This window comes from Chlorocebus sabaeus, chromosome 13 (genome assembly GCF_047675955.1).
Source record: "Chlorocebus sabaeus isolate Y175 chromosome 13, mChlSab1.0.hap1, whole genome shotgun sequence".
In the NCBI taxonomy this organism is placed as follows: domain Eukaryota; kingdom Metazoa; phylum Chordata; class Mammalia; order Primates; family Cercopithecidae; genus Chlorocebus; species Chlorocebus sabaeus.
Genome location: NC_132916.1, coordinates 100,639,457 through 100,661,697, shown reverse-complemented (window position 1 = coordinate 100,661,697; position 22,241 = coordinate 100,639,457). Strand labels below are relative to the sequence as shown.

The 22,241-nt window shown below is 50.9% G+C and overlaps 1 long non-coding RNA gene across 3 annotated transcripts in view; it reads right to left on the bottom strand.

The window, feature by feature from the left end:
• The window catches only part of LOC140713207 (uncharacterized), a 143,937-nt gene that overhangs the window by 101,299 nt on the left and 20,397 nt on the right, over positions 1-22,241 (bottom strand). The gene's annotated exons all lie outside the window — the stretch shown is intronic.

Here is a 22,241-nt window from a genome sequence, read left to right as displayed (position 1 = left end):
TCTCCCTGGGATGCCAGCAGCCGCCAACCCTCACAACTCACAAGCTGGAAACAGAGGCCAAGCTGACAGGAGGGAGGCCTCTCTCCATCCCCTACTGAATTCGCTCAGGACACGGAGGTTCCCAAACACACACGGCCCCGGGTATTCCACACCTGGAGAACATTCTAACAACAGACGCTGCAAAGACGTTCCCCCTAAAGAGAAACTCTGTTTCTAACTTCCCTTAGGGAAAAATAGGAGGCCCAGAACTTTCCAGAAAATCAAGCCTGGGAGGAAGCCCCTCACCTCTGGCACTTCCTAAACCTGCCTTCCCGCAGGTGCTCAGGGATGTCCCCGCGCCAGCCCCGTCCACCCAGGACGGCAGCAGGGCTCAGGCAGCCAGCACCTGGGCAGCAGGCGAAGCAACCCCAGGGTGAAAACGTCATCCCAGGCACCACTTCCCGGAGCCCCTCAGCAAGAAAAACAGAGGCGGGACCAGAACCGAGGGCTGACTCGAGGCTGGGGAGCCACAGACCCGCACAGCTCAATCATCGGACACGCCCTGCTGTGGACAGAGGAGCCCAGCCCAGGGAGAGGCCAGCACAGAGATCCTCGTGCCGGCTCCACGGGCCAGCGTCCCCCAGGGCTGCAAGTTTGCGATCACAGCTTCAGAATCGGGTTCCAGAATCTTCCGGAATCAAAGACACACCCAACTGTAAAGCTGCCAGGACAGCAGGGCCCAGGAGCAGGCTCAGGGGAGGAGCAGGTAGAAACCCCACACACAGCACACACGTGTGCATGCTTACTCCACACATGCCACCCCTTCACCCGATACTATACACGCAAACGCCTCTATGCACTCCATACACACCCTCAAATACACTCACCAAATGTGATGCGTGTACACACTCCACACACCCTCCAACATACACGACACACGCATGAACACGCTCACTCCACACACACCTGCTAAATACACTCACCACACACGCACAAACGTGACACACGTGCACACTCATTCCAGACCTCACGCCCCTCACCAAGTACACAGGTGCACACATCCCCAAGTCCAGCACCTGCAGACTCCACAAGCTTTGGTTTCCCCCACTGTTTCTCTCATCACATGAGATCCACACACACACACGTGTCATTTACTGACATCTAACACCCGGGGAGGCCCTTAGACAGAACTGCAGTCACAAGTCGGCTTCATTCAGGCATTCATCACCAGCCCCCGGAAGCCACCTCTCCTGTCCCCACGGGGAGGGGGGGCCGAGACCGCAGGCGTCGCTGGGCTTACAGATCCCCCAGGCTGGCAACCCAGCGAAATCAGGAGGGCTCGGCCACGGCCCTGGAGGGAGACGGGTACTGGCTCAGGTATGCGGCACACGGGTCCTCATTTCCATGCGGCGTCACCTACGACAGCGTCGGGTGAAAGCCAGTGGGGCTTGGCATTCCTGGGATAGACGGTCCTGGAATTACGAGGGAAGCTTTTTCACTTCTCCCCTCTGAACACATGAGGTCCATGGTCCCCGCTCACATCTAACCCTGGGAATCGGAATCGGTGACTCCTTGTCCACCTGAGGACCACCCAAGAGGATCCACACACCTGCTGCAACAGCAGCACTGCACCTGGTCCGCAGGGTAGCAAAGCAAATCCCACCTTTTGACGAAAACTGGATTACCCCGACACTGGCAGCCTGCAGTGTGTATATATCGTCAGGCCCCCACATCTGCGGCGCCACCTGCAAGAGGAACACAAACCCTTAGTCCCGGGTTCTCACGATGGCCTGTGAGGTGGATGCTGGCACCTTCTCTCCTCCCAGTGGAGAGGAGAGAAGGCCAGGGCCAGAGCTGGCGTGTCAGGAGGGTCAGGGTTCAAAAACCCCATCATCCACCTCACACAGCAGCCCTGACCGTTCAAGTGACTTCTATCATCAGCCTGAAAATGGACCACAGTTACCAGTAATTCTGAGTGCTGTTCCTTCTGACGTCAGACATTTCGCTAGAAAGATTTTGCCAGATCTGCTTTCAAAATCCTATGCTATGAAATGTCTAACGAAAATCTGAGCTGTGAAATAAAGCACACATTTCAATGAATCCCAAAATGACTATCCCGAAGGAAGTTGTAACTTGAAGTGAAAAATACCCTCTAAAAGACATCAGCCAGAATTACCTGCCATCATTACTGATCCCATATGATTAATGAATTCTACAGCATCCTCTCAGATATAAACTTAAAACCATGAGCTGAATGCACATGTTAGCACAACCAAAGTTCTGCTTTCATAAGCAGCACAGGCGTCTCTGGAGAGGATTTTAATTGGGACTACAATGCGCACGGTGGTGGTAAGAGGTTTCATGCCGGCTGTTCTCCAAGGTGCAACACAGAAACACCACTAACCTCGAAGACACCTTTGTAACGGAGATGATGAGAGACGATGTGGACAGAATACTGGAAATATTTGAAAAGGAGAAACAATGCAAGGAAAGAATCTTATCAGTTACCCTTTAACACGCTTAGAAAAAACCGATTTCTCTTTTGGGATGATTAAAGAAGAAAACGACATTTCTGGATTTTTCTTTTTCTTGTCTTTTTTTTACATTTTCCTTTCTGAGACAGGGTCTTGGCTCTGTCACCAAGACTGGAGTACAGTGGAGCAATCACAGCTCACCGTAGCCTTAAGTGTTCTTCCCACCTCGGACTCCAGAGTAGCAGGGACCACAGGCACGCACCACCATACTCAGCTAATTTTTCTGTTGTGAGAGAGATGGGGTGTCTTGCTCTGTTGTCCAGGCTGCTCTTGAACTCCTTGGCCTCACAAAGTGCTGCGATTACATTACAGGCATAAGCCAGCGTGCCCAACCAACCTTTTTCTTAATTCTATAACAATTACGCCGCATTCAGAGGAAGGATAACTATTAGTGAGAAGAGACTTGGCGAAGCAATATGTTGATACGAAAACAAAATGGTAACAATTCCTCCTTGTGACATTTGAGTTTGAAACTGTTAACATACCAAGCAAAAATGATAGCTCAAATCAGGTTTTACAAAGAAGTCCAATAGATGATGATTCCAATTGTATGTTTGTTTCTAGATCTGAGAAAGTCAGTCATAGCCAACTTCTACAGTTTTGTTGCCATAGACCCAAGATTAAATCACAATGTGCGTGCGAACGTGCCCCAGGGTGCGGCAGGGAACCCCACGCCCACCAAGCACGCATATGCAGAAATATTTTGCCCAAATCTATTTTCCAACATAGAATTAAAGAGGTCCCAGATATACTTCTCTCTCTCCCCACCAAGTATGTGAGGTCAAGTTTATCCTAGTATTCGATAAAAAGGCTCATGTGAAAAAGGGAACAGCAACGCTCAGGCGACCCACGCAGGCCCCGGCAGACGCTCTATAGCAGAAGGGACGCGGCACAGGCAGGGCTGTGGGTGCACCTGCACCCTCGCTAACCTCATGGTGCAAGCACCCGAGGCTCTACAGATTCCACTCCCAGAGTTAGTGGGAAACTCCATCCTAGCACCGGGATGCTCTGCGTTGCTAGATGTACCTGCTTTAAGATATGCATGAACTGTCCTTACTCTACACACGAGACTCACTAGGAGATACTTTCAGATTTATCGGAAAAGAGACATTCCAGCAAATGCATTTCTGTAAGATTCTCTACCTCTTTTCACTGGGGGGGGTGGGGGAGGGGAAGGGGGGAGGGGGAAAAGGTAACTTGCCTCCAAGGGTTGGAGACAAAGCCGTTACTGCAAGACAAGAGTGCTGCGCACCCCGGGAACCGCTGCGCCACGAGGCACGAGGCACGAGGCACGGCCGTGCACCCCGGACGCAGGAGTAGCACACGAGGCTAGCACAGGTTGACGCCAGCCCTCTCCAGAAGCAGGCCTGTCCCTTCCTCCTCCCCCTCAGCCCCCAGCTCCCTCCAGGCCTCAGTGGCTGCTGACAGGGCAGAGGCCACAACTAGAGGAGGCTCTCAACTCCACCAGGGACAGGAGCCCCGGACGCTGGGGACTCCGCTGCTGCCCTCCGCGCCCACCTCCCTCTGCTCCGCCCTATCTCAGGAGCCAGGCGTGGCCACTTTGACCCTCTCCTTCCCTTCTGTGACTCCTACAAAAACCAGTCCAGCGAGTCCAGGCTGCCTCGCACGCCACGGATGCCCGGCACAGGCCACATGTCCTCATCCAAGCTCCTGGGGCAAGAAGGCTCTTGCAGTATTTCGCTTTCTGGTTGAGCATCCCCAGCCTGAAATCCAAAGTGCCCCGAAGAGCATTTCCTGCGAGTGTCATATGAGGGAGAGCTCGGAATGTTTCAGGTTTCAGAGCATTTTGGAGTAGGGACGCTCAGCCTGAATTTGAACGTCTTTTCAAGGAGGCCACACACTGAAGCCCCCGATGTCCGCCCCACACAATCCCAGCACACCCTCTGAAGTCCCCAGCAACAAGATTTTCTTTCTTCAAAAAAAATAAAAAATAAATAAATAAATAAAAAACCCCAAGTCACATAAACTCACACGCAACCACTGAAGGGGGTTGTGGACACCTGCACAGACTGGATGAAATGGAACTGTCACATCTTTACCAGGGTAATTTCAAGTCATTCCTCAAAACACACACCTGTTTTACTGAGCTGCATTTTAAGGTGAACACACACAAATCATTTCGGGGAAACAAATGTCACTTTGGGCCGTGTGTGGTTTCTTGACTCCTGGGAATAACTCAGCGTTCACACCCTCACTTCTGGATAAGGGAGAAGATGCAAAGAAATCTGTTAAAACAAAGACATGGAAACAAGTTTAAGAAGGGTTTGAAAGGTTCCTCCTGTCCCCCTGGAGGGGAGAGGAGGACGCCTGGAAGGCTTACGGGGGACAGGAGCACAGCCTCCTCGGTGTGCCATGGACGTCGCCTCGCTGAGGGGAGAGGACGATGCCTGGAAGGCTCACGGGGGTGGGAGCACAGCCTCCTCAGTGCTTTCTACACTCAGCAGCTTCAGAGATTCCCGTAGAAGCAGAACGCGTGAGAACCGAGTCCGGAACACACCCCAAGGAAAGGGGATGAGGGGTCAACAAAAGCATTCGCTCATTACCAAGGAGCACGGGCATGACGCCGCTTCAAAGAACGTGTGAAAAAGTCACGCACGGGTGTTTCAGAAAATAAGGGTAGCGTGAGATTGCTCGATCAGTTCAAACAGGCTGCCATCCCCCAGGCCATGAAGCCCCTGAGATGAGCCTCTCACAGTGAACAGAAGTCACTCGCACCTCTGCCAGAGAAAGTCCTACAAGCCGACACGTGACCTCACGAAACCTGGCCTACAGCCCGTCGACCACAGTGAGTCTGACACGGTACATCCCTCCAGATGGTTAAGGACCCCAGCCTTCTCGGCACCAGGGATGGGTATCGCGGAAGACAATTTTTCTGAGGGGTGGTTTTGAAATGCAACTGTTCCACCTCAGGTCAGGCATTGGATCCTCATAAGGAGCACCTCCGAGATCCCTTCACATGCCGTTTACAATAGGGTCCCAGCGCCTAGGAGAATCTAAATGCTGCCGCTGATCCAAGAGGAGGCAGAGCTCAGGCGGTCATGCTCACTTCGCCCGCCACTCACCTCCGGCTATGACCCCGGTCCCTAACAGACCATGGACCAGCACCAGTCTGCAGTCCAGGACTAAGCCCTACTGGCCAGCACACACACACCAGCCCAGGTGGAGACACTACTCGTGACCCTGGCTGGGCAGGAAGGAAGCCTGAGGGCCATTTCCTGACCAGGATGCCACACCCCCGACCCAAATACAGAGGTTCCCCATAAAAACCCACTGTACACTCACCAGAAAACAGAGCCACACCTGGGCAACACAACAAGACCCCCCCATCCCTGCAACAAAGAAAAGAAAAATTAGCCAGGCATGCTGGTGCGCGCCCCAGGTCCCAGCTGCTCGGGTGACTGAGGGGGGAGGATCGCCTGAGCCAGGGATCACGCCACCGCATGCCAGCCTGGGTGACAGAGCAAGACCCTGTCTCGGAAAATATAAATAAACTAAAAACCAACAGAAACTGGGTGCATGTAGGGTGGAAGAAACGCCGCAGGAGACTAGCGAACGGCACCACAGGGTTTCTATCAGGAAGAACAGCACGTCTCCCAACCAAGTGCTCACGCCCTCATGAGACCCTGTGCTTGGGAAGCACCAGCGAGGCCACGTGGCTGGCCTCTTCCTGCTTTAAATCAAGTGGAACCAGACGCTGTGATGACACACAGGGACTATGACAAACCCTGGAGGTTCTAACTGAGAAAACAATGACATGTGTGAGTTCCTATGACAACGTCTCAAAACAATGGAAGGAGGGTACCGTTTGCAGATAAGACAACTTCTGAAGTCTATTCAAGTGTTACCTCTTGGGAAAATAGGGAAGACTCATTTTCTCCATAGACAGCGCACACACAGCACTTTGCCACACATAATACAAGGCGGTTTATGGCAGTGGCCGCATATTTTCACGTGTATCACCTTTTGGGCATCTTCTAGGTTTGCTAGAGCCGGCGGCTACTTTTATTCCCCACAAAACACACAGAAATGCATGAGCATTATCTCCTCTCATGGAGCATCTACACTAATAGGAAGAAGAATGTCGTGCTCCAAGTGTACCTGCAAACACGGTTTTCTTCTGAAAACCCAAGTGCATGCAAAGCAAACACGGCATATCACTAAAGCGCACAGGAGAGCAGAGCACCTCTGAGTAGAAAGCATGTAAAGGATAGCTAGTTGGGAACATTATTTTAAAACGTTTCTATGGATATGAGTTATCCCAGGGAGCCCGTTTGGTACCTGCATTCAAAGGCAATTCATTATTCGACATCCAACCTTTAACAGAAGGTTCACAGTAAGATCCCCGGAAACGGCATTCCCCTGGTGACTTTTCAATGCTCAGATTTCAGTATCGATACAGCTTGGTAAGCAGTCAGGAGAGGGGCGGCTCAGAGGCTGAAAGCACACAGGTCAGGGCCCTCCTGTGTCCGACAGCCTCACCTGGGCCTCGCTTTCTGCACTGCCCAGGGCTGCTCATGAGATTGTGCCGAAACGGATCTGTGCACGCCAAACAGCTCTCAGCAGGGGCTCAACAGCCAGAAGCCGTTCCACCACACCGTCATCCCCCTTCTAACCAGAGAACACCCGATACAGAAACAGGAGAAAGAGGTATTAAGTGAGTTGGCAAAGCCAAAATCCACCCGGATCTACCACTCCAAAACAAACATACACCACACTGCCCAATATTGATGGGAGCCAAAAACATGGAAGTCCTGAGAGCCCACACTGACCACAGCCAGACACCACTTCTGCAAGAACCAAGCACGCGCCTAGAGATCGCCCGTGATGACCCAGGAGAGCAGCTTGGAGCAGAGACAAACGTGAAGGAGAGGCACAGGGGCCAGGGTGCTGGGTGTGCCCGTCTGTGTGACCTCACTGAGATTGCTGACCTCTGGCCCTTGGTGTCCGTCCTGTGGAGGAGGTAGCCCCCAAATCCCTGCCTCCCTTCAGCGCTGACGGAGGCTGCCCTGAAGCCTCCCCAGGGCTGAGACCGCTTCGAAATCCTGTCAACTGCACACCCACATAAGCACACAAATAAACAAAGTGTCAAGTACGCAGACAGGAAAAGAAAAGTATGCCAATCCTCCCCTATCCAACAGGCATTGAAAAAGGAACAGGAAAATTGTGGTAGTCTTGAAACCACCACCAGCTATCACGTCCTGTTGAGATGTTTTAGCCAATCAGGAACATCTCTTTACCAAGCACCTGTGTGTTTAGGAAGTCCGTTGACAGATTCCAAACAACCTCGGAGCCTGCGACCTGACCCCCATTCTACGCGCATCACCTCTCCGGCGGAACAAGCCCTGGACACCATTCAGATGGCGAGGAACAGGAACAAGGGTAGCTTTCCCTGACCACCACCAAACAAGCTCGACCCCGAGGAGCCCGGAGAACAGCGACGTTTGCTTAGACGCTTTCCCACTGACCTTGTCAGAGCGAACGTTCCCATCCCACGCCACCCAGTGTTTGACTCTCCCTGGGATGCCAGCAGCCGCCAACCCTCACAACTCACAAGCTGGAAACAGAGGCCAAGCTGACAGGAGGGAGGCCTCTCTCCATCCCCTACTGAATTCGCTCAGGACACGGAGGTTCCCAAACACACACGGCCCCGGGTATTCCACACCTGGAGAACATTCTAACAACAGACGCTGCAAAGACGTTCCCCCTAAAGAGAAACTCTGTTTCTAACTTCCCTTAGGGAAAAATAGGAGGCCCAGAACTTTCCAGAAAATCAAGCCTGGGAGGAAGCCCCTCACCTCTGGCACTTCCTAAACCTGCCTTCCCGCAGGTGCTCAGGGATGTCCCCGCGCCAGCCCCGTCCACCCAGGACGGCAGCAGGGCTCAGGCAGCCAGCACCTGGGCAGCAGGCGAAGCAACCCCAGGGTGAAAACGTCATCCCAGGCACCACTTCCCGGAGCCCCTCAGCAAGAAAAACAGAGGCGGGACCAGAACCGAGGGCTGACTCGAGGCTGGGGAGCCACAGACCCGCACAGCTCAATCATCGGACACGCTCTGCTGTGGACAGAGGAGCCCAGCCCAGGGAGAGGCCAGCACAGAGATCCTCGTGCCGGCTCCACGGGCCAGCGTCCCCCAGGGCTGCAAGTTTGCGATCACAGCTTCAGAATCGGGTTCCAGAATCTTCCGGAATCAAAGACACACCCAACTGTAAAGCTGCCAGGACAGCAGGGCCCAGGAGCAGGCTCAGGGGAGGAGCAGGTAGAAACCCCACACACAGCACACACGTGTGCATGCTTACTCCACACATGCCACCCCTTCACCCGATACTATACACGCAAACGCCTCTATGCACTCCATACACACCCTCAAATACACTCACCAAATGTGATGCGTGTACACACTCCACACACCCTCCAACATACACGACACACGCATGAACACGCTCACTCCACACACACCTGCTAAATACACTCACCACACACGCACAAACGTGACACACGTGCACACTCATTCCAGACCTCACGCCCCTCACCAAGTACACAGGTGCACACATCCCCAAGTCCAGCACCTGCAGACTCCACAAGCTTTGGTTTCCCCCACTGTTTCTCTCATCACATGAGATCCACACACACACACGTGTCATTTACTGACATCTAACACCCGGGGAGGCCCTTAGACAGAACTGCAGTCACAAGTCGGCTTCATTCAGGCATTCATCACCAGCCCCCGGAAGCCACCTCTCCTGTCCCCACGGGGAGGGGGGGCCGAGACCGCAGGCGTCGCTGGGCTTACAGATCCCCAGGCTGGCAACCCAGCGAAATCAGGAGGGCTCGGCCACGGCCCTGGAGGGAGACGGGTACTGGCTCAGGTATGCGGCACACGGGTCCTCATTTCCATGCGGCGTCACCTACGACAGCGTCGGGTGAAAGCCAGTGGGGCTTGGCATTCCTGGGATAGACGGTCCTGGAATTACAAGGGAAGCTTTTTCACTTCTCCCCTCTGAACACATGAGGTCCATGGTCCCCGCTCACATCTAACCCTGGGAATCGGAATCGGTGACTCCTTGTCCACCTGAGGACCACCCAAGAGGATCCACACACCTGCTGCAACAGCAGCACTGCACCTGGTCCGCAGGGTAGCAAAGCAAATCCCACCTTTTGACGAAAACTGGATTACCCCGACACTGGCAGCCTGCAGTGTGTATATATCGTCAGGCCCCCACATCTGCGGCGCCACCTGCAAGAGGAACACAAACCCTTAGTCCCGGGTTCTCACGATGGCCTGTGAGGTGGATGCTGGCACCTTCTCTCCTCCCAGTGGAGAGGAGAGAAGGCCAGGGCCAGAGCTGGCGTGTCAGGAGGGTCAGGGTTCAAAAACCCCATCATCCACCTCACACAGCAGCCCTGACCGTTCAAGTGACTTCTATCATCAGCCTGAAAATGGACCACAGTTACCAGTAATTCTGAGTGCTGTTCCTTCTGACGTCAGACATTTCGCTAGAAAGATTTTGCCAGATCTGCTTTCAAAATCCTATGCTATGAAATGTCTAACGAAAATCTGAGCTGTGAAATAAAGCACACATTTCAATGAATCCCAAAATGACTATCCCGAAGGAAGTTGTAACTTGAAGTGAAAAATACCCTCTAAAAGACATCAGCCAGAATTACCTGCCATCATTACTGATCCCATATGATTAATGAATTCTACAGCATCCTCTCAGATATAAACTTAAAACCATGAGCTGAATGCACATGTTAGCACAACCAAAGTTCTGCTTTCATAAGCAGCACAGGCGTCTCTGGAGAGGATTTTAATTGGGACTACAATGCGCACGGTGGTGGTAAGAGGTTTCATGCCGGCTGTTCTCCAAGGTGCAACACAGAAACACCACTAACCTCGAAGACACCTTTGTAACGGAGATGATGAGAGACGATGTGGACAGAATACTGGAAATATTTGAAAAGGAGAAACAATGCAAGGAAAGAATCTTATCAGTTACCCTTTAACACGCTTAGAAAAAACCGATTTCTCTTTTGGGATGATTAAAGAAGAAAACGACATTTCTGGATTTTTCTTTTTCTTGTCTTTTTTTTACATTTTCCTTTCTGAGACAGGGTCTTGGCTCTGTCACCAAGACTGGAGTACAGTGGAGCAATCACAGCTCACCGTAGCCTTAAGTGTTCTTCCCACCTCGGACTCCAGAGTAGCAGGGACCACAGGCACGCACCACCATACTCAGCTAATTTTTCTGTTGTGAGAGAGATGGGGTGTCTTGCTCTGTTGTCCAGGCTGCTCTTGAACTCCTTGGCCTCACAAAGTGCTGCGATTACATTACAGGCATAAGCCAGCGTGCCCAACCAACCTTTTTCTTAATTCTATAACAATTACGCCGCATTCAGAGGAAGGATAACTATTAGTGAGAAGAGACTTGGCGAAGCAATATGTTGATACGAAAACAAAATGGTAACAATTCCTCCTTGTGACATTTGAGTTTGAAACTGTTAACATACCAAGCAAAAATGATAGCTCAAATCAGGTTTTACAAAGAAGTCCAATAGATGATGATTCCAATTGTATGTTTGTTTCTAGATCTGAGAAAGTCAGTCATAGCCAACTTCTACAGTTTTGTTGCCATAGACCCAAGATTAAATCACAATGTGCGTGCGAACGTGCCCCAGGGTGCGGCAGGGAACCCCACGCCCACCAAGCACGCATATGCAGAAATATTTTGCCCAAATCTATTTTCCAACATAGAATTAAAGAGGTCCCAGATATACTTCTCTCTCTCCCCACCAAGTATGTGAGGTCAAGTTTATCCTAGTATTCGATAAAAAGGCTCATGTGAAAAAGGGAACAGCAACGCTCAGGCGACCCACGCAGGCCCCGGCAGACGCTCTATAGCAGAAGGGACGCGGCACAGGCAGGGCTGTGGGTGCACCTGCACCCTCGCTAACCTCATGGTGCAAGCACCCGAGGCTCTACAGATTCCACTCCCAGAGTTAGTGGGAAACTCCATCCTAGCACCGGGATGCTCTGCGTTGCTAGATGTACCTGCTTTAAGATATGCATGAACTGTCCTTACTCTACACACGAGACTCACTAGGAGATACTTTCAGATTTATCGGAAAAGAGACATTCCAGCAAATGCATTTCTGTAAGATTCTCTACCTCTTTTCACTGGGGGGGGTGGGGGAGGGGAAGGGGGGAGGGGGAAAAGGTAACTTGCCTCCAAGGGTTGGAGACAAAGCCGTTACTGCAAGACAAGAGTGCTGCGCACCCCGGGAACCGCTGCGCCACGAGGCACGAGGCACGAGGCACGGCCGTGCACCCCGGACGCAGGAGTAGCACACGAGGCTAGCACAGGTTGACGCCAGCCCTCTCCAGAAGCAGGCCTGTCCCTTCCTCCTCCCCCTCAGCCCCCAGCTCCCTCCAGGCCTCAGTGGCTGCTGACAGGGCAGAGGCCACAACTAGAGGAGGCTCTCAACTCCACCAGGGACAGGAGCCCCGGACGCTGGGGACTCCGCTGCTGCCCTCCGCGCCCACCTCCCTCTGCTCCGCCCTATCTCAGGAGCCAGGCGTGGCCACTTTGACCCTCTCCTTCCCTTCTGTGACTCCTACAAAAACCAGTCCAGCGAGTCCAGGCTGCCTCGCACGCCACGGATGCCCGGCACAGGCCACATGTCCTCATCCAAGCTCCTGGGGCAAGAAGGCTCTTGCAGTATTTCGCTTTCTGGTTGAGCATCCCCAGCCTGAAATCCAAAGTGCCCCGAAGAGCATTTCCTGCGAGTGTCATATGAGGGAGAGCTCGGAATGTTTCAGGTTTCAGAGCATTTTGGAGTAGGGACGCTCAGCCTGAATTTGAACGTCTTTTCAAGGAGGCCACACACTGAAGCCCCCGATGTCCGCCCCACACAATCCCAGCACACCCTCTGAAGTCCCCAGCAACAAGATTTTCTTTCTTCAAAAAAAATAAAAAATAAATAAATAAATAAAAAACCCCAAGTCACATAAACTCACACGCAACCACTGAAGGGGGTTGTGGACACCTGCACAGACTGGATGAAATGGAACTGTCACATCTTTACCAGGGTAATTTCAAGTCATTCCTCAAAACACACACCTGTTTTACTGAGCTGCATTTTAAGGTGAACACACACAAATCATTTCGGGGAAACAAATGTCACTTTGGGCCGTGTGTGGTTTCTTGACTCCTGGGAATAACTCAGCGTTCACACCCTCACTTCTGGATAAGGGAGAAGATGCAAAGAAATCTGTTAAAACAAAGACATGGAAACAAGTTTAAGAAGGGTTTGAAAGGTTCCTCCTGTCCCCCTGGAGGGGAGAGGAGGACGCCTGGAAGGCTTACGGGGGACAGGAGCACAGCCTCCTCGGTGTGCCATGGACGTCGCCTCGCTGAGGGGAGAGGACGATGCCTGGAAGGCTCACGGGGGTGGGAGCACAGCCTCCTCAGTGCTTTCTACACTCAGCAGCTTCAGAGATTCCCGTAGAAGCAGAACGCGTGAGAACCGAGTCCGGAACACACCCCAAGGAAAGGGGATGAGGGGTCAACAAAAGCATTCGCTCATTACCAAGGAGCACGGGCATGACGCCGCTTCAAAGAACGTGTGAAAAAGTCACGCACGGGTGTTTCAGAAAATAAGGGTAGCGTGAGATTGCTCGATCAGTTCAAACAGGCTGCCATCCCCCAGGCCATGAAGCCCCTGAGATGAGCCTCTCACAGTGAACAGAAGTCACTCGCACCTCTGCCAGAGAAAGTCCTACAAGCCGACACGTGACCTCACGAAACCTGGCCTACAGCCCGTCGACCACAGTGAGTCTGACACGGTACATCCCTCCAGATGGTTAAGGACCCCAGCCTTCTCGGCACCAGGGATGGGTATCGCGGAAGACAATTTTTCTGAGGGGTGGTTTTGAAATGCAACTGTTCCACCTCAGGTCAGGCATTGGATCCTCATAAGGAGCACCTCCGAGATCCCTTCACATGCCGTTTACAATAGGGTCCCAGCGCCTAGGAGAATCTAAATGCTGCCGCTGATCCAAGAGGAGGCAGAGCTCAGGCGGTCATGCTCACTTCGCCCGCCACTCACCTCCGGCTATGACCCCGGTCCCTAACAGACCATGGACCAGCACCAGTCTGCAGTCCAGGACTAAGCCCTACTGGCCAGCACACACACACCAGCCCAGGTGGAGACACTACTCGTGACCCTGGCTGGGCAGGAAGGAAGCCTGAGGGCCATTTCCTGACCAGGATGCCACACCCCCGACCCAAATACAGAGGTTCCCCATAAAAACCCACTGTACACTCACCAGAAAACAGAGCCACACCTGGGCAACACAACAAGACCCCCCCATCCCTGCAACAAAGAAAAGAAAAATTAGCCAGGCATGCTGGTGCGCGCCCCAGGTCCCAGCTGCTCGGGTGACTGAGGGGGGAGGATCGCCTGAGCCAGGGATCACGCCACCGCATGCCAGCCTGGGTGACAGAGCAAGACCCTGTCTCGGAAAATATAAATAAACTAAAAACCAACAGAAACTGGGTGCATGTAGGGTGGAAGAAACGCCGCAGGAGACTAGCGAACGGCACCACAGGGTTTCTATCAGGAAGAACAGCACGTCTCCCAACCAAGTGCTCACGCCCTCATGAGACCCTGTGCTTGGGAAGCACCAGCGAGGCCACGTGGCTGGCCTCTTCCTGCTTTAAATCAAGTGGAACCAGACGCTGTGATGACACACAGGGACTATGACAAACCCTGGAGGTTCTAACTGAGAAAACAATGACATGTGTGAGTTCCTATGACAACGTCTCAAAACAATGGAAGGAGGGTACCGTTTGCAGATAAGACAACTTCTGAAGTCTATTCAAGTGTTACCTCTTGGGAAAATAGGGAAGACTCATTTTCTCCATAGACAGCGCACACACAGCACTTTGCCACACATAATACAAGGCGGTTTATGGCAGTGGCCGCATATTTTCACGTGTATCACCTTTTGGGCATCTTCTAGGTTTGCTAGAGCCGGCGGCTACTTTTATTCCCCACAAAACACACAGAAATGCATGAGCATTATCTCCTCTCATGGAGCATCTACACTAATAGGAAGAAGAATGTCGTGCTCCAAGTGTACCTGCAAACACGGTTTTCTTCTGAAAACCCAAGTGCATGCAAAGCAAACACGGCATATCACTAAAGCGCACAGGAGAGCAGAGCACCTCTGAGTAGAAAGCATGTAAAGGATAGCTAGTTGGGAACATTATTTTAAAACGTTTCTATGGATATGAGTTATCCCAGGGAGCCCGTTTGGTACCTGCATTCAAAGGCAATTCATTATTCGACATCCAACCTTTAACAGAAGGTTCACAGTAAGATCCCCGGAAACGGCATTCCCCTGGTGACTTTTCAATGCTCAGATTTCAGTATCGATACAGCTTGGTAAGCAGTCAGGAGAGGGGCGGCTCAGAGGCTGAAAGCACACAGGTCAGGGCCCTCCTGTGTCCGACAGCCTCACCTGGGCCTCGCTTTCTGCACTGCCCAGGGCTGCTCATGAGATTGTGCCGAAACGGATCTGTGCACGCCAAACAGCTCTCAGCAGGGGCTCAACAGCCAGAAGCCGTTCCACCACACCGTCATCCCCCTTCTAACCAGAGAACACCCGATACAGAAACAGGAGAAAGAGGTATTAAGTGAGTTGGCAAAGCCAAAATCCACCCGGATCTACCACTCCAAAACAAACATACACCACACTGCCCAATATTGATGGGAGCCAAAAACATGGAAGTCCTGAGAGCCCACACTGACCACAGCCAGACACCACTTCTGCAAGAACCAAGCACGCGCCTAGAGATCGCCCGTGATGACCCAGGAGAGCAGCTTGGAGCAGAGACAAACGTGAAGGAGAGGCACAGGGGCCAGGGTGCTGGGTGTGCCCGTCTGTGTGACCTCACTGAGATTGCTGACCTCTGGCCCTTGGTGTCCGTCCTGTGGAGGAGGTAGCCCCCAAATCCCTGCCTCCCTTCAGCGCTGACGGAGGCTGCCCTGAAGCCTCCCCAGGGCTGAGACCGCTTCGAAATCCTGTCAACTGCACACCCACATAAGCACACAAATAAACAAAGTGTCAAGTACGCAGACAGGAAAAGAAAAGTATGCCAATCCTCCCCTATCCAACAGGCATTGAAAAAGGAACAGGAAAATTGTGGTAGTCTTGAAACCACCACCAGCTATCACGTCCTGTTGAGATGTTTTAGCCAATCAGGAACATCTCTTTACCAAGCACCTGTGTGTTTAGGAAGTCCGTTGACAGATTCCAAACAACCTCGGAGCCTGCGACCTGACCCCCATTCTACGCGCATCACCTCTCCGGCGGAACAAGCCCTGGACACCATTCAGATGGCGAGGAACAGGAACAAGGGTAGCTTTCCCTGACCACCACCAAACAAGCTCGACCCCGAGGAGCCCGGAGAACAGCGACGTTTGCTTAGACGCTTTCCCACTGACCTTGTCAGAGCGAACGTTCCCATCCCACGCCACCCAGTGTTTGACTCTCCCTGGGATGCCAGCAGCCGCCAACCCTCACAACTCACAAGCTGGAAACAGAGGCCAAGCTGACAGGAGGGAGGCCTCTCTCCATCCCCTACTGAATTCGCTCAGGACACGGAGGTTCCCAAACACACACGGCCCCGGGTATTCCACACCTGGAGAACATTCTAACAACAGACGCTGCAAAGACGTTCCCCCTAAAGAGAAACTCTGTTTCTAACTTCCCTTAGGGAAAAATAGGAGGCCCAGAACTTTCCAGAAAATCAAGCCTGGGAGGAAGCCCCTCACCTCTGGCACTTCCTAAACCTGCCTTCCCGCAGGTGCTCAGGGATGTCCCCGCGCCAGCCCCGTCCACCCAGGACGGCAGCAGGGCTCAGGCAGCCAGCACCTGGGCAGCAGGCGAAGCAACCCCAGGGTGAAAACGTCATCCCAGGCACCACTTCCCGGAGCCCCTCAGCAAGAAAAACAGAGGCGGGACCAGAACCGAGGGCTGACTCGAGGCTGGGGAGCCACAGACCCGCACAGCTCAATCATCGGACACGCTCTGCTGTGGACAGAGGAGCCCAGCCCAGGGAGAGGCCAGCACAGAGATCCTCGTGCCGGCTCCACGGGCCAGCGTCCCCCAGGGCTGCAAGTTTGCGATCACAGCTTCAGAATCGGGTTCCAGAATCTTCCGGAATCAAAGACACACCCAACTGTAAAGCTGCCAGGACAGCAGGGCCCAGGAGCAGGCTCAGGGGAGGAGCAGGTAGAAACCCCACACACAGCACACACGTGTGCATGCTTACTCCACACATGCCACCCCTTCACCCGATACTATACACGCAAACGCCTCTATGCACTCCATACACACCCTCAAATACACTCACCAAATGTGATGCGTGTACACACTCCACACACCCTCCAACATACACGACACACGCATGAACACGCTCACTCCACACACACCTGCTAAATACACTCACCACACACGCACAAACGTGACACACGTGCACACTCATTCCAGACCTCACGCCCCTCACCAAGTACACAGGTGCACACATCCCCAAGTCCAGCACCTGCAGACTCCACAAGCTTTGGTTTCCCCCACTGTTTCTCTCATCACATGAGATCCACACACACACACGTGTCATTTACTGACATCTAACACCCGGGGAGGCCCTTAGACAGAACTGCAGTCACAAGTCGGCTTCATTCAGGCATTCATCACCAGCCCCCGGAAGCCACCTCTCCTGTCCCCACGGGGAGGGGGGGCCGAGACCGCAGGCGTCGCTGGGCTTACAGATCCCCAGGCTGGCAACCCAGCGAAATCAGGAGGGCTCGGCCACGGCCCTGGAGGGAGACGGGTACTGGCTCAGGTATGCGGCACACGGGTCCTCATTTCCATGCGGCGTCACCTACGACAGCGTCGGGTGAAAGCCAGTGGGGCTTGGCATTCCTGGGATAGACGGTCCTGGAATTACAAGGGAAGCTTTTTTACTTCTCCCCTCTGATCACATGAATAAGGTCACCTGACGCCCGCCCTTCGCACCAAACATACAAACTGTTTTTCACACAAGACTGTGATGGAGCTAGCTCTCAGCTGAAAGCAAATACGTGAAACTTTATTTTCCCCATTTTGGATGGAGTGTGAAGACTGTCAGCAATCCAGGGCCCCAGTGTGAAGCAGAGAACAGATGATCTGACTCCCGCCTGAACATTTTCTTCCCTCTCCTCTCTTGGATATTGAACACCCTCAGAGCTACTGAGTCACCCACATTTGCAGGTCATTTATCCAGCCACCAAGATAACGTAATTATGCGAGAAAAATGCCTTCTCAGGGCTTTATCATACTCAGGAAGGAAGCTCAGAAGGCTAGGGAAGGCCAGGAAAGGGGGAGCATCCTCCAAACAGACAAAAAACCGAGGAAACCTGTGCAGAGACTCTCTCAAGAGAGCAGAAACAGAGCCCGCGGTAGCCTTTTTGGCCCTGTTGGCCGCAGCCCTGCATTAGGTGACACACTTTCCACAGATGCATCCTGCTGGACCCATTTGAAAAGTCCCGCTGGCGAGACACTGACACCCACTTCCAGCTCCTGCAAGACCGGCTGCAGCCCCACTCCACCCCGGGGCCAAGTCTCATTGGTTGGGAAGGGGATCTCACTGCTCAAACACTCCCTGCAAACAAAAAATCCAAAACCCCTCTTAAAGAATGTTTACTATAACCTCAAAAGACGACTCATCCCAAGACCATGGAAGATACACACACCTGACATCTGGTGGGCATCAGTGTCCAACGCCACGGCTTCCGTGTGGCGTGTGAAGCTGGAGTCCTGTCACGGTGACTCAGGCTGGGGTCTGAATAGGGGTCTTAAAAGCAACTAAGCAACTAGGACGTACACCCCAAAACCCAAGTCCCCACACTCATGTACCTGTCAAATGCTGCGTGGCCATCACCACCAGATGTGAACCAAGATCGATCTGTATCCTGTGGCCCTCATAACCTCCGTACATGCCTGGGCCCAGCACAGGCCTGCACGGTACCCTGCTCACCTCCAGTGGGGCTCTCTCCTGCCAAGGGGGATGGCCCTGAATTAAGTTGAGATTTCCAAAGCTCTACAAAAGTCATCCTTCCTCCTGCTGGTTCAGAAGGCCTAAAGCCCTGAAGACACCAGTGAGAATTGAGCTAGCCTCTTAAGACAGCTCAAACACCTACACACAGGAACGCTGGACCTCTCTGCCCTGGAGAGCAGCCGATAACCCACTGGGCTAAACAGAAGGCACAGACATCACACACCCAGAAGCAAGTGGTGCTCACGTTTGCATTCCAGGAGCCGCCCATGTGAGTCCCCCCCTCCAAGGCTTCCAAGTCCCACTTGATTGTTTTCATCATATCTCTATAACATCAGAGACATTATATCTCGTGGTATCTATGAGATCGCCTCTACTTTTACGAGCACATATGCTCCCTGAGTTACCATGGGATGAAACTGTTCCAATAAACCCAGCGTAAGCTGAAAATATCCTAAATAGAAAGTGCATTTGACATAATAGTTTCAACTTACAACGGGTTCATCCAGAGGCAGCCCATCTCGATTCGAACAATGCACCGAGTGTGACTAGTTCACACCATCACAAGGTTGAAAAACAATCACAAATGTAACCATTGTGAGCCAGGGACCATCTGTATTGTGGCTCCTGTCTTCAGAGACAACAGAAACCTCTTCTTAGACAAGAATCACGATTTATAATCCTCAAAATGTTTAACTAAAATTAGTTTAACAATCTACAGGTTCAAACAAAGCCGAAGTAGGCCCACAAGGCCGTTTGTGCCATTCACTAAGACACATGACTCTGTAGTAACCCTCACCACAGCCCCTCATGGTGGGTCCCACAGGTGGCTGAGGCTTGTGGCTATGGACACTAATGAAACCAAAATCAGTATGCAGGTGCAGTCAAGTCATATGACTTCTCCACTAGAATATGCACAAATATTCATCAGCAAATCTGATCTTTGCTTTACCTCCCCCTCCCATGACCTAAAAAGGAGTCCACCACACACACACCCCACTTGAAAAAAAATTCGTCCTTGCATTCAATTCTGGGCATTTGGAATAGACCTAATGGGGGATTAAACCTTTCCTCCAACCCATTGATTAGTCTTCTTAGAGGATGAAGGATTTTGCATAACACAAGTCAGCATGTAAAAGATCTTGTATAGAAACATACTTTCGAGTGGTCGTCATAGTGATTCAATATACAAAGGACCCAACACACAGCACAATGTCTATTAGAAGAATGATTAATTTGTTCCCCTAAAAATCCTAATATCTACATAGAAAAAATACCCTACACACATTTTATCATTCTTTACCAGTATAGTCATACAAAGGAGTATCACAAAAGCAAAAGAACACATTTGGTTTGACTCACAGTTCTAAATTTAATATAAAATTGCAAAAACCACCAAGACAAACATGACTATGAAGTATTTAACGATCTTCACCTAAATTCAAGTCACCATTCAACCACCAATACCTCTGCTCTCCTTACAGGAACTTTCCAAAAGTCAATTCTGGAATTAACAGGACAAATTTTTCTGGTGATAGAAATTAGGAAGAAATTGGTTGAAGACTGTTCCTTGGCTGTCAAATTTTTCTCAATAATATTTTGTAAAATAAAAGCGTCAAACAGATCTTTACATTAACTTACAATCTATCAAGCAATACTGGAGCAAGCTTTAAATATTAGCCACATTCTCACAAGACAGGGATGCCCTCTCTCACCACTCCTATTCAACATAGTGTTGGAAGTTCTCGCTAGGGCAATTAGGCAAGAGAAAGAAATCAAGGGTATTCAGTTAGGAAAAGAAGAAGTCAAATTGTCCCTATTTGCAGATGACATGATTGTATATTTAGAAACCCCCATTGTCTCAGCCCAAAATCTCCTTAAGCTGATAAGCAACTTCAGCAAAGTCTCAGCATACAAAATTAATGTGCAAAAATCACAAGCATTCTTATACACCAGTAACAGACAAACAGAGAGCCAAATCAGGAATGAACTTCCATTCACAATTGCTTCAAAGAGAATAAAATACCTAGGAATCCAACTTACAAGGGATGTAAAGGACCTCTTCAAGGAGAACTACAAACCACTGCTCAGTGAAATCAAAGAGGACACAAACAAATGGAAGAACATACCATGCTCATGGATAGGAAAAATCAATATCATGAAAATGGCCATACTGCCCAAGGTAATTTATAGATTCAATGCCATCCCCATCAAGCTACCAATGAGTTTCTTCACAGAATTGGAAAAAACTGCTTTAAAGTTCATATGGAACCAAAAAAGAGCCCGCATCTCCAAGACAATCCTAAGTCAAAAGAACAAAGCCAGAGGCATCACACTACCTGACTTCAAACTATACAAGGCTACAGTAACCAAAACAGCATGGTACTGGTACCAAAACAGATATATAGACCAATGGAACGGAACAGAGTCCTCAGAAATAATACCACACATCTACAGCCATCTGATCTTTGACAAACCTGAGAGAAACAAGAAATGGGGAAAGGATTCCCTATTTAATAAATGGTGCTGGGAAAATTGGCTAGCCATAAGTAGAAAGCTGAAACTGGATCCTTTCCTTACTCCTTATACGAAAATTAATTCAAGATGGATTAGAGACTTAAATGTTAGACCTAATACCATAAAAGTCCTAGAGGAAAACCTAGGTAGTACCATTCAGGACATAGGCATGGGCAAAGACTTCATGTCTAAAACACCAAAAGCAACAGCAGCAAAAGCCAAAACTGACAAATGGGATCTCATTAAACTAAAGAGCTTCTGCACAGCAAAAGAAACTACCAGAGTGAACAGGCAACCTACAGAATGGGAGAAAATTTTTGCAATCTACTCATCTGACAAGGGGCTAATATCCAGAACCTACAAAGAACTCAAACAAATTTACAAGAAAAAAAACAACCCCATCAAAAAGTGGGCAAAGGATATGAACAGACAGTTCTCAAAAGAAGACATTCATACAGCCAACAGACACACGAAAAAATGCTCATCATCACTGGCCATCAGAGAAATGCAAATCAAAACCACAATGATACACCATCTCACACCAGTCAGAATGGCAAACATTAAAAAGTCAAGAAACAACAGGTGCTGGAGAGGATGTGGAGAAATAGGAACACTTTTACACTGTTGGTGGGATTGTAAACTAGTTCAACCATTATGGAAAACAGTATGGCGATTCCTCAAGGATCTAGAACTAGATGTACCATATGACCCAGCCATCCTATTACTGGGTATATACCCAAAGGATTATAAATTATGCTGCCATAAAGACACATGCACATGTATGTTTATTGCGGCACTATTCACAATAGCAAAGACTTGGAATCAACCCAAATGTCCATCAGTGACAGATTGGATTAAGAAAATGTGGCACATATACACCATGGAATACTATGCAGCCATAAAAAAGGATGAGTTTGTGTCCTTTGTAGGGACATGGATGCAGCTGGAAACCATCATTCTTAGCAAACTATCACAAGAACAGAAAACCAAACACCACATGTTCTCACTCATAGGTGGGAACTGAACATGAGATCACTTGGACTTGGGAAGGGGAACATCACACACCGGGGCCTATCATGGGGGAGGGGGGG